The following is a 13,320-nucleotide window of genomic DNA, read 5'->3' as shown; positions in this document are numbered from 1 at the left end:
TCTCTTCCCTTTTAATTACAGTGTGTCATGATGAACTGTGGTGCCATATAACTATTGTGAATTTGCACAAGAGATTTTTTACCTGTATAGTAGTTTGCAGATTGTTCTCTTGTATGAAAGGGTTACAGCAACACGTATTTGCATTGCACAACAACACTACACACATATAGAAAGGAATATCATACCCCAGAGAGGTGTTTCTGAGGCCAGAAAATATTAATATTGGTGTCTGCTGGTGACCTTACCATTCCTATTATGTTCTGAATCTCCACCTGATGTATGCTTCTCACACTGTTAAAAATAAGTCAGACAAGTAATAGAGTTGGATTAAATTGGGTTATGTCCATTTACTGGTGAGCTTTCCCTCAGGTTTAAGAGAAAAGCTGAAAACAGCCACAGACAAGAAGTACTAACAAATAATTCTGAGAAAATGGAATATAATTCAGAATAATATGTGTTAATGTAAAATATAGACTCCTAATGTATTTTTTTCCAATATTCAGCTTTGAAAGTTGCTTTCTTAAAGTAACCTCTTAAAAATAGGATCTGCAGTTAAGATATTAGTGCTTTATAAATTATGAACTATGTGCTTTGAATAATATCTTTCTTCTCTGAAGTAGCTGTAATTTATCTGTACAAAAAATGAAACCCCTATTTCATTCTTCCATTTCATAATGTCTAGGATACTTGGTTTCAAATGAATTAGTTACACTGTATTATTTATTCTGTTATTTGCACCAGTTTTTTATTAAATAGAAAACAGTCCTTTTGTTCAATCAAGCCAACTGATATATATCACACTTCTCTAATCCCTCCCATTTAAGATCCAATTAAATCCAAGTCCACTTCACTGAGCACGGGACCAGGTCATTAGAGCATCACCTTGTTATGTGGAGTTTTAAATAAAATAGTGAAATTTGTACTGACAGTAAGGAACAAAGACATGTACAATGAAATTGAATTGAAATAGGACTTTCATAGCCTTTCTTTCCCCAAATCCTTAGAAATGTTGTACAAACTTTGTGTCTACCTGATACTAAAAACATTTAGAAGACCCAAGCATAATCAACCAAGCATGACATGACCATTAACACAATCTCGATACTATCATTTCAGTTTCCTGTGAGGCACTCTTAAAGTTGAAAAATGGAAATTCAATTAAATAATAAAGAAAAAAGATCGTAAGAGATGTGGAAGAGAACAGGTGGATAATTTTGAAACAGACAATGCATTTGAACAAGAGCAGATGATTTTCACATTATTATTTATTTAAACAACATAAAATCAGAGAACTGCAGTATATAAGCCTGTTTTCATACTAGGTTCCACAGTGAATGCACAGGTAATAAATGGCTTTAAAAATTTATTGTACTACATATGAAAATAAATGGGCTAAGTTTACAAGGGAATTGAATATGTGTTTTTTTCAGTAATTTCTGTATTCCTGTCACTCGCTGTCTGTTCCCCCAAGATAATTAATATTTTGTTTCATATTCATATTCTCATACTGATTCTGAGTGTAATACATATTCAGAACTGTATCTAAACATAAAATGATGACAGTAAATTGATCCCCTGATTAAACAAGTATATCAATAAATATATAACAAGTATCAGATTGAGGGATACAAAATACTAGAAATGTGTATGTTAAGGTAACACTTTTCTCTGAAAGCCTATGGCTGTGGCTCTGATAGAGCAACAATGAGAAACTGCAGATACTCATGAGTACTTACTGGAAAAATACTTACATAAAACAGAAAAAAGGAGAGAGAGCAACTATAGCTTTCCATCACTGAGTAGTACACAAACTCTCATTTAGTAGTCTATGTAGCAGATTGCATGCATAGCAAAGGGGAAAACATCTATAGCTCTGTCAAATTTGGTTTTATCTCCAGTTGCAAACACCATCTTACAAAGCACTTTGTATTTGATAGGGAATAGTGTCCTAGTTTGAGCAGTAGCAGTAATTTTTCTCCTTCTTGGTAGCTGTTGCAGTGCTGTGTTTTGACTTTTGGGCTGAGAACGGTTGCTGATAGCAAGCATGTTTTGAGTTACTGCTCAAATGTTTGGTTTGTCCAAGGCCTTTTCTGAGCTCATGGTCTGCCAGGGAGGAGGGGAGGCCGGGAGGAAGGAGAGACAGGACACCTGACCCAGGCTAGCCAAAGAGGTATTCCATACCATAGCACATCACACCCAGGAGGTAACCGGGAGAGACCCAGAAGGGCTGGAACTCTGGGGGGATGGAGGAGGTATCGGTTGGTGCTCGGTCGGGCAGGGTGGAGTGAGTTATGGGTCGGTGGCTGGTGAGGTGTTGTATTCTCTTCACTTGTTATTGGCTTTATCATTATTATTTATAGTAGTAGCAGCAGTAGTGATTTGTGTTGTGCCTTAACTATTAAACTGTTCTTATCTCAACCTGTGGGGGCTACATTCTTTGGATTCTCCTTCCTAACTCTCCAGGAGTTGGGGGAGCGAGGGGGGGAGTGAGTGAACGAGCTGTGCAGACTTGGTTTTAAACCATGACAAATAGTAACACACATTGACTTTAAACTGCACTGGCAATTGAGATGGACAGTTGAACCCACTGGGAGAACTTAGTTTGGGTAGCTAATATTTAAGGGTAATGTGTAATGGAGAAGGGCTTTGGTCTGCAGTTCTAATAGTGAATATTGATATAACATAAGTCACTCTCATGGGTTCAGTTGAACTTTTCAGAAACAAGAATGTCCACCAAATGGGTCAGTGCTGTTTTGATTCTGTGATGGCAATAGCTTCTATAAGAAAGCAAATGTGTAGTTTATCTCCTTTTCACATAAATGCTGCACAGAAATTATTTGGATTTTATGTAATATTTCAGTATGATAGTGATTTTTATATTTTAAAAAAGTCATTTATCTATAAATTGCAATATAAAATATACATCAAATTAAGGAAATCCTTATGTTTACTACAGGTTTAATAATAATAATGTAGGGCTAGAATTAACCAAATCAGTTACATTAACTATTCTACTGAATAGGAAATCTTGGTTTTAAATTGTGTCAAGATGGAGGATACTTACAGGGTACATCAGCTCCTTATTAAAACATGTTTACAAACAATATTATACTCTGTCTTACAGAGCACAGGATTCAGTTCAGAATTAGGAGTTTTGAATTTGTGTGTCTACATGTGAACCAGTATCTAAAATTTGACTGTAGTCTGTGGAGGTCTAGTAAATCCAATCTGCCAGCTGAGCTGGTGGTGAATCTGCCAGGGCTGCCAGATACAGTACAAAATGGACAGGAGACCTGTGTCTGTTTGGAGCTAGAGGTGGGGAAGGAATACTGCTGGTCACTGTGATGACATCAAATGCCTGTGTTAGGTAACCGACTCCCACAACAAGCTCATATGTAGACGCCTCACACATAGACAGGAAAATTTAGGTATCTTACTCCCTACAAACAGCAGAAACTCTCTGAGTCAGGCAGTGGGCTTCTAGATATGGGGGATGTGAAATACGAATTCACTCCTCTGAACAAGATAACAAGGTTTTATTGAGGGACAAAGTCAGTAAAGCAAAGCAAACAGTGCTGGGCACATGACTGTAGCCAGAGGTGCAAGTGATTAGTATTTGTTACAGGTTTATATATTTTCACTATTGCATTAGTCACATACATATTCATAATTCCCACATATAGGCAGGGAATATTGTAACTAGGCCCAGGAACTTATTATCATAAGTCTCCTCCTTTTGGCATCTGTGTGCTGCTCTCCAGTGATTGTGGGCAGGGGTCTTGAGGATGAAGTAAGCAGTCTTCCTCATGTGAGTAGGGGTCTTCAAGATGAAGTAAGCAGTCTTTCTCACAGTGTACTTTTCACCTTTGGCACAGTTGGACGCCTCAGTAATCACACAACTCGCTAAAACCAGCCATATCTGTAATTATTCTGATAACTAGCAAAGATTTAACACAGTGTGACCTTCCTGCAAGATTTATAGCAGGATGGGCAGACAAGGAGTATCCCAAGCTAGCAGATGTTTGGGAGGCTCTGTCTCTAAACTAACTGATAAGTAGAAGGATGGTGTGAAATAACTCATTCATGTTTAGTGAGGTCACTAAATCTTGTTATCTCACCACAGACTTACAACACAAACATTGTCCTTTAAAGCTAAAGATACTTTAGAAGACTAGCGTGAAACAATTAACTCATGTTTAGTGGGGCCACTAAATTCCACAGATTTACAACATAAACATTGTTCTCTTTCTACAACCTAAGTTAAGATAAAAGTACTTTATATTTTCCAGGCACTAGCTTTTCTTATGTCAAGCCCCGCCCCCTCTTTCTTTACCTTTACAGATTCTTTTACTATGTGACTCTGTTTTGCTCAAGAGTTCTGACCCTTTTTTAACTTGTTGTCTAATCTTGTGTCTTTAGCAACCTTTTTTTTGTTACTGTAAACTCATATAGTTGTATCCACATAACCACACCTATGATTTGCGAAAGCCAATACATTTAAGTGTTTATCACAGGGGAGATAAAAAAATGGGCCTATATTATATTTACAGTGGATTGAAAAATCCTTAAATATACGTTTTACTGTGTCTGCTGTAGCTAAGTTGAATAGTAGATATTGTTAGTTTTCTGAAAAATTTACTTCCTGTTTTTAGTTAAAACTAGTGTAAAACATAGCTATATTTGCTTTCAGCTGCTTTTAAAATGATAATGGTTTTCAGCTGGTTCCACATAATCCATGGTCTCTCCAAATAGTTTTGTCACTGAAGGTCCAATCCGCAGTTAGCAATTAGACAACCTGCAACTGGTACACCAGAATCTCCCTCTGGAGACATTCAAAACCCACCTGGATGTGTTCCTGTGTAACATGCTCTAGATGGCCCTGCCTTGGCAAGGGATTGGATTAGATGACCTCCTGAGGTCCTTTCGAACCCTAATGAATCTGTGATTCTGTGAAGCTCAGTTGTACAACACTGTCTGTCTATGAATTTTTTGAAGGCAAATGTGGTGTTTTACAGTGAGTATATGAACACGGTTCTCTTAACCAGCTTTATTTTTACACACTAATTTGAGAAGAATGAGTCTCATTTGCAAGGGAAGTGGGATGCTGATTTTCCTTCCCAGTTTTGTCATTTATGATCTTCATGGAAATTAACTTTAATATTGAAATTACTGACAGTATAACCACTTTTGTTCCACAGCTTTTGAGATCCTCTTATTAGCCTTACAAGTGTGAATCTTCTAAAAGTATGCTAAACTACAGCACATGCAAACAAGACACTAAGATCTTTCATTAGTGCCATATATTACCAGGAGCTCAAGCTCTAGTGGCTTCCTCAGGGCAAGGATACATAGATTATAGACCATGGCCAATAGCGATGTTTTTAAACCCATTTCTGCTGCAGTGTGCAGTGTTCAATGACAACTGTTGCAATTTCCATGAACAGATTTCACTGTTTGCCAGAACTCTCTACAAATAGTCTCAATAAAAAAGAATTAAAAAAAGACCTTTAGAGCTTTTTCCCAGGGCTTGTATGTAAAATTAATCTTTATACATAGTTACTACTATACTGGTAAAGAGTCTTTTTTTTTTTTTAATGGCTGCGCTTACCTTACACATGAAATTTCTCCTGCTTGTCTGGAACATTTATCCAGGCCTTGTTAAATCTTCTGTGTGAGTAAGACTCGTGTGATAAGTGACATTCTAAAACCCTTTTTTTGTTTCTGGTTAATTCGCTGGCTTTTCCACCTTTCCTCATTAATAGACAATGTAGCACAGAAAATTATGTTTATTATCCCAAAGATATAATTTAGGAACCCACTGAGACTGTGTAGAATATGAAATAAGAGGAATTACTGGTTTGGGTTTATATATCACTGAGCTCCCATACACTTTTCTTCAGCATTTGTTGAAAATGTCAATGCTGTTTGCAAATGCCAAACAACATTATATCACTTCTGTCAGTTGACACATAGATTATATTTAAAACAATCAGGCTTCTTTTTAAAACCTCATTGTTACAGTTTCTACAGAATTCTACTTAATTTTGAGGCTAAATTTTGTTTCTGGAGCTATGAGAGAGCTTGCAGGAGTTTTGGACCATAGATCTGTGCGTTATATAACTGCATGCATTCTCCTATTTAGGCAATACATTTCTTCCTAATAGTGGGTTAGTTTATACATTAGGCTGCCTTAATGCTATTTTTATAGCATCCATGAAAGAGTTAATAGATGATTTATATTGCTGAAGAGAAATGATGATTTGCAATTTATGTTTCTTTATATTCTGTCCCAGAAACGCCAGAAAATGTAACCACTTTAGCCACCAAAGGCTTTTCAAATGCTGTATTTAATTGCCTGACTCTTGCTATGCAGGGCAAGTTAAGAAACCAGTGAAAAATACAGATACTTTTAACAATTGAGGACACTTTTACTCTGACCATGAGGGATACTGCAGACACGATTGTAGTGTCATTGCCACTAATGAAATGTTTTGTCATATATACATATATACACATAAACCCTATAAATATATATACATATATATTCATTTTGTATATATATTTATTTTATATATAAAATATAAAAAATATATACATATATCTTAAACATATAATATAAACCATACATACATATTTTAAAACAAAGCCTCAGTTAACTATGCTGTGTTCTGAGGCTACCTATGTTGTGTTACTTTTACCCATGCTTGCATGTGAAAAACATACATTTATCCCCAGCTGTTTCAGGTCCTATTAGCTTAAGTTACTTTTTGTTACAAGAGTTTCTGGGTGGCCTTCACCTTTGTATGTAAATACAATGCAGTGATTTTTGGAGTAGAAATATCATTTAAGGTATAGTTTGATGAGAAGAAAGGGCATGCACCTTTTTTGAATGTATAAGATATGCAGAATTTCATTAATGTGAATTTCAGAAATTATAGATATCAAATCTCTGGATGAAACTGGGTGGAATTTAGTGACTTTTTTTCTGAAGAAGTCCAGGTGGATGGCTTATACCTATCTCTGGTGATTTTAGTAAATGTTTTTGCAAAAACGGAGTCAGCCTTCATCTACAGCACCTTGCTTTACCGTATTTTCTCAGAATGGTGCAATTGAAAGTTATTGCTTTGCAGGCTCTCTCCAATACTTTCTTTAAACAATTTTTTTTGAAGGTATAAATTTACACAGGTCTGACTCTGGAGGGACCTTGTTTGTGGTCTGAATTTAAATCTAAAATGTCTATGTAATTGTGCCAAATTATATATATTCTGCAAAGTTGCACATAATTGAAAATATCTTGGTTTGAAGCATAATCTTTATCTGCTGTATGTAATTGCTTTTCATTCTGCATTTAACCTTAGCCATCTAGTTAAATGCTAACTGCTGAAAGTTATCGTTGCCCTTAAGTTTTAAATGTGGTAATGAAGCACGACTACTTTTTTTTTTTGTGAATGTTTCTCATTCTGCATGTTCCACAGCATTAATTTCTGTCTCTACACATTGAATTGGTGTGTGTGGTATGTCAGCTGAAGAGGTTGAAACTTACTACAGCCGCACTACAGCCTTCATTGCCTTCCTTTTTTACAAAGCCAAAAAGAAAGAATCACAAAAAAAAAGTCAGCTTAGTTGCTGTGGCTGTTTCATTTTGTGTCCTCAGCTAAATGTAAGCTGAATTCTCAGAGGAAAAAAACACTGAAATTCTTTGTGGACATTGAGTGCAGCAGGGCTGGTCTTTGCATTATCATCAAAAGCATTTTTCACTGAATTCAGGGAAAAATAGGTCTGAAATTCAGCCTTCTAGTATCTGAAAGAGACCTACAGGGATGCTGGTGAGGAACTATTCATTAGGGACTGTAGTGATAGGACAAGGGGTAACAGATTGAAACTTAAACAGGGGAAGTTTAGATTGGCTATAAGGAAAAAATTCTTTACTGTTAGGGTGGTGAGGCACTGGAATGGGTTGCCCAGGGAGGTTGTGAATGCTCCATCCCTGGCAGTGTTCAGAGCCAGGTTGGATGAAGCCTTGGGTGATATGGTTTAGTGTGATGTGTCTCTGCCCATGGCAGGGGGGTTGGAACTAGATGATCTTAAGGTCCTTTCCAGCCCTAACCATTCTATGATTCTATGTTTTTCAGATAATCATTTAAGAATATTACTTTCTATTGACATATTTGAAATGGACATCACCATTCCACTTTGCAAAAGTGGTTTCTCAGTATAATTTCCATAAATTTCTACCATAGAGAAAAATGTTACAATTTTGAGTAAAAAAAAATGCCATATATTTCCTACAATGACAGTAGATAGTAATTTTATATTTTAATGATTTATCATTAAAAATGATAAAACATATTTTAATATTGTCATACGAAATCTTAATTAGAAGAGCACATAGATTTGATTTCTTCTTTTATAACTTTCTTTAGTCACTCAGGCCTGTTTATGTGTTGGCAACCCCGTAATGTATGTTAAATAAGTTCAGCAACTTTGGCCTTTGCTGAAATGATTTTGCAGACCAGTATTGTGTAGCTGCCCATATGTCTTCAGGTATTTTCAAAAGACACCCAGAAATGCTGTGTTCTCTTACCCCTCTATTTATCATGTGGCCACCATATCCTAAAATACATGCATTTTCAAATTTTGCCTTGAGTTCTCATCTGCTTCCTAAGTATTCTTTAGAAGAAACCAATTTGCATGAAAGATTGTGATTAATAGAAAGGACGTGTGGTATGTGCTCAGGTGTTAATGGAGAGCTTCTTGAAGAAAAATGTAGCTGAACAAATAAGCTTTTTATTCCTTCACAAATATAGTTTTTATACAGTCTTTGATATCAAGTGCTTGGTAAGTTGCATATATTACTCTTCATTCAATATCATGTCATAAAGGCAATTGCTACTTCCTGTTTAAATTTCTGAAATCCCAAATATGTCTTGCATCACAAACTCTCCATAAAATTAGCTTATTTATCAAAATAAGCAAAAACCTAATCCAGTATATTCGTGTGTGTGTTTGCTTTAAAAATTATTTCAAAGGTGCTCATTTTGAAAACAAATTAGGTGCTACTACTCTAATATAAATGTAATCTTACTTTGGTGTACTTTCTGGCAAACATATACATGTACTAAATTTATTAGTGTATAACAATTTAATATACACATTTCCTGCAAGAATCTGTGGAGGTCCTCTTCCTACCTTGTTGCTCTGACCACATCTTCCATGTGCTGGACCTGTTGAGTTTTTCCTTACTCACTTTTTCTGAAAGCAGATCAAGGGTTAGCTTTGCTTTTACAGCCTGGCACCCCTAAAAGTTTTCAGTGATGTCACTTGTTTCAGTCCATACTACATGAGTTCTCCTACACTCCAGTTTCCCCTCTCAGCTTTGCAGAATTTTCTTACATGTTGCTTTATTTTAGAAAAGTGCTAGAAAAGTTTTGAATTATACTTCTTCGTGTCACTCCTTAAACATCATTCCTGTCACCATCCTTACTGATTATTATTAAGATAGTGATGACAAAATTTTTAGTCTTTCTCATCTTTTCTTTTTTCCAGCTCTTTTGTCCAAATAGTTAAAGAAAAGTAACAAGGAAATCTATGACAAATATTTACATTATTCTTTTCTTTAAATATTGTATTCTCATTTTTACACTACCTGTGGCCTGTCTTCAGATTATTGCCTTTGGGCATTTAAAAATTTTGCATTGAAAATTTTTACATTAGAAAATGTGGCCTAATCTTAATTACAACTTAGAGTGCTGTATAAATAAAAATATTTACTAGTACATTTAATAGTAATATATATTCCATCTTCACATTTATATTGGAGGGCTTTTATTACACAACTTTACTATGACTATTACTGTGTTACTACATTCTCAGAAGAGTGCCAACAGAAGAACAGGACTCTTTTTTTTTAAATTATTTTTTAGATTAAACCATGGATCCTGCTCCATAGCATTTCTAGCATAGAAGTGCCTTGTAGTTTCTCTTGTTCTTACAGCTGTGGAACAGATAGCGTTACTGTAAAGCCAGGGTAGCACAGTGACCTGTGCAGTACATGTGGCTGTCATCCTTACCCTTTTTAATACCACAGAAGCTTTGCAAATGTCACTCATGGGACTCAGGCTAATCTGGTCCTTTTGGAATATTCTTGCTCTGAAAACACTGAGGTTATTTTAGCTGGGGTGACTGCCTGTTCCTGCAGCAGAGAAAGTAGGATACAATCCAATAGAATTCATGGGTGCAATGATTGACTTCATAAGTATTGATATACGAATTTGGCTAAATAGCATAACATGATTTTTGAGAGCTAATGCCTGTAGTGACATTTATGCAGGTGCACAGTCTGCCACACAGTTGTTCTCCTGATACATGGAATAAATCCTGGTACACCACATGAATCCTAGCAAGCTCACCACATCATAACTCCATGTTTAGGAGTTAAATACTGAGCACATGCACTCACCCCAGCTCCATGCCTGTTTTTTAATGGGAGAGAGGCTCAGACTGAGGTCAGGGAGGGAATGACAGTGCTCTCCATGAGGTCCTGACTCTAAATAACTATAGGATATAGTATTTGAAGCTCACTGCACAACAGAGTTGCTCTGTAATTAATCAGTGTGTATGCAAAGTTTCTGTTTTCTGATTCTCATGAGACTGAGTTTCTGGTGTTATTTGGAGATATGTAAAATGCTTTATGTTCATCAGTAAATAAGGGTCATGGAGCATGCCTGACATTTCTGCACAACAGCAAGCAAGTATATCAATATATGACACAGAGCTGTGAAACTGAACATGTCTCAGAGTGATAAATGGATCTTGTGATATCTTTTCTACTTTATTCTGGAGAACTACAGAATAGCTAAACTCTGAGTTTCTAGCACAGGTTTTGTGGATTTCTTGTTTACCACATATTCCTCATGCAAAGTAGAATAAAGGGAGAAATAGGAGATGAGATGATAGCCAAGGAAATAAAAGCTGAGAGAAGATCAGGGATGGGAGGAGCCAGATGTGTGGCTGAGCATGTTTCGCATGCCTGAAAACTCCAGATCAATAAGACTGGAGGGTTATTTATATATGATTAGCTCAGAGATTGTTTGTAGTCAGCATGAGATTAGACACTAGGATAATTTCAGATTGGATTTAACATTGTGTGCTTGGCATCCTGTTTAGGGAGTTTAACAAATCAATTGAATGCAACTCTCATCGGCCCTGGTTTCATAAGATTAAGTTAGCGTATGCCTTACTTTAACCACACCAACTTGCTAAAGAGCATAGCATATATTTAAGTGCATGTCCAGTTGATTCATGATGTAGATCTGACTATTAACTTTATAAAGGAAGATTTTAAAGTCTAGAGCTTTATTTGCTCACAGTATACGCAGAGTGCCTTTCATGAGACATCAGAGAGCAGACATCACTTCTCTTTGGTCTATTATTTTGGGATTCATAAACTTTGAAACATATGACATTTTATCTTGCCCCAGAGGTATAAAGTCAGGTTTAAGAATGTAGCTGATTATCTTTCTTTCTGTATCAGCTTCAGGGTCATTTGACATTTGTCAGTTACAGTGTTCATGCAAATCAAGCAAATTTCACTGCAAGAATCCATCTTGTTGATTGTTTACCATTAACAATCCTCTAGCACAGTCATCTTGATGAAAATAAAAAACCCATATCAATTATCCTTAATTTTTAATCTGCTGGAGCAATACACTTTTTTTAACATGTTTAATGTCTTTCTTTAGAATGAGTATGCAATTTTTTGTCTATTTTTTAAATGTTACATCGTTAGTTAAGAACTTTTACATCCATTAACTCTCAAATAAAATTTTAGATAGTATAACAAGGTCACAGTATTATATTTTATGCGTATTACTGCCCATAATCAGTTTTGAATGTGTGAATAGGCCTTACACGCTGCATTTGAATAAAAGATTTAAATTAATGGCATGAGTCATTAAATCAAATCAAATATAAGCTTCAATATGTTCATATTTGTTAAAGAATATTCCCATTAACACATGAACCACAAAATGTATCATTTGTCTTTTCATAGTTGATCACCTTAGCCCAACAGTGTGCATGCAGCTCTAACAGTATCCTGCAGATTGATAAAGTAGTTAACAAGCAAGACAGTAAAAAGTAATGTCTGTGAGCAGTGTCAGCAATAATGTGAATCAAGAGTAATTTGCCACTCAAAGGTCAATATTGGCTCTCCACTGTCAATAAGCAGAGCAAGGTCCATAAGCATGACAAATTGTTTCCACATTTGTTACTGATAGACCAAGAAGAAAATTATTGCTATTTCACTACTGATTTGTTAACGCTGATAAAACAATTGATAAAATATTTGTGAGGAAAAATAGGAACAGAGACTGTACTGGGGATATAGAAAGGATAGCTGTATCTTGGTAAATGCTTACCAAGCATAGTCATATCAGGCGATTTTTATTTTCTAATTTTAGGGGGGGTTTAGTGCAAACACTTTCCCATCATATGTCTGTAACAGAAATAATTATCAAAATAATTTTAGTTGGGATCCAAAAATAATGTTTGGTGTCTGAGGGGAAAAAATTAGATACTCCTACTTTGAGATCTTGATTAGAAAATATCATCATTAGAAAATACTAAATAATCTTCATTAGGATTAATAGCAACTATCAACATATAAGTGGAATTATTCCAAGAGGAACTGAAAAGGGTTTGTTTTATTTAGTTCATCCCATAAGAAATGATCCAGATTGCTTGACATTGAACCTGGAGAGTATAGTTTGGACACCTTTAGTTGTGTAGAAACCATATTTATAAAAAGGAGTAAAAAAAAAAAAGAAACCATATGTATAATTCCTTTGCATTAGAAAATGGCTATCATGTCAGATTCTTTTCTATAGTAATCCTGGAATGAAAATATTATTTTAGGATTTCCACTTATGAAGAATATTCATAATTTAAAAAAATCTAAAGATTGTATCAGTGAGGACTGTATCTTTGATTTTCATTGGAGAAATGTGTGAAAAAATTACTTCCAGTAAGAATGTAATTTAAAAGTATTAAGATCTTGATTAAAATTAAGTGGGTACATTTAGTTTAATATTTTAAATATAGACTTTGATTCACTCTACTGTCCTTTGATTTCAACTGACTGGGAGTTTGATTTAAACTGGGATTTCTTCAGTTTGTGCGTGCAGATAGGGTCTTTGCTATTCTTCAATTGTACCTGTAGGGTAAGGTTCATTTCCCTTCTGGATTTTTACTCATATCCTATCTATCTGTTGTACTTTCATGTTTTGTACGGTCAGTAAAACAGATAGTGATTTTAATATC

The 13,320-nt window shown here is 35.3% G+C and overlaps 1 protein-coding gene across 1 annotated transcript in view; it reads left to right on the top strand.

Moving 5' to 3' along the window:
- Nucleotides 1-13,320, top strand: part of PPFIA2 (PTPRF interacting protein alpha 2) — a 331,712-nt gene that overhangs the window by 211,437 nt on the left and 106,955 nt on the right. The gene's annotated exons all lie outside the window — the stretch shown is intronic.

The sequence above is a fragment of the Melopsittacus undulatus genome, chromosome 5, assembly GCF_012275295.1.
Source record: "Melopsittacus undulatus isolate bMelUnd1 chromosome 5, bMelUnd1.mat.Z, whole genome shotgun sequence".
In the NCBI taxonomy this organism is placed as follows: Eukaryota; Metazoa; Chordata; class Aves; order Psittaciformes; family Psittaculidae; genus Melopsittacus; species Melopsittacus undulatus.
This window is presented reverse-complemented; position numbering and strand designations above follow the sequence as displayed.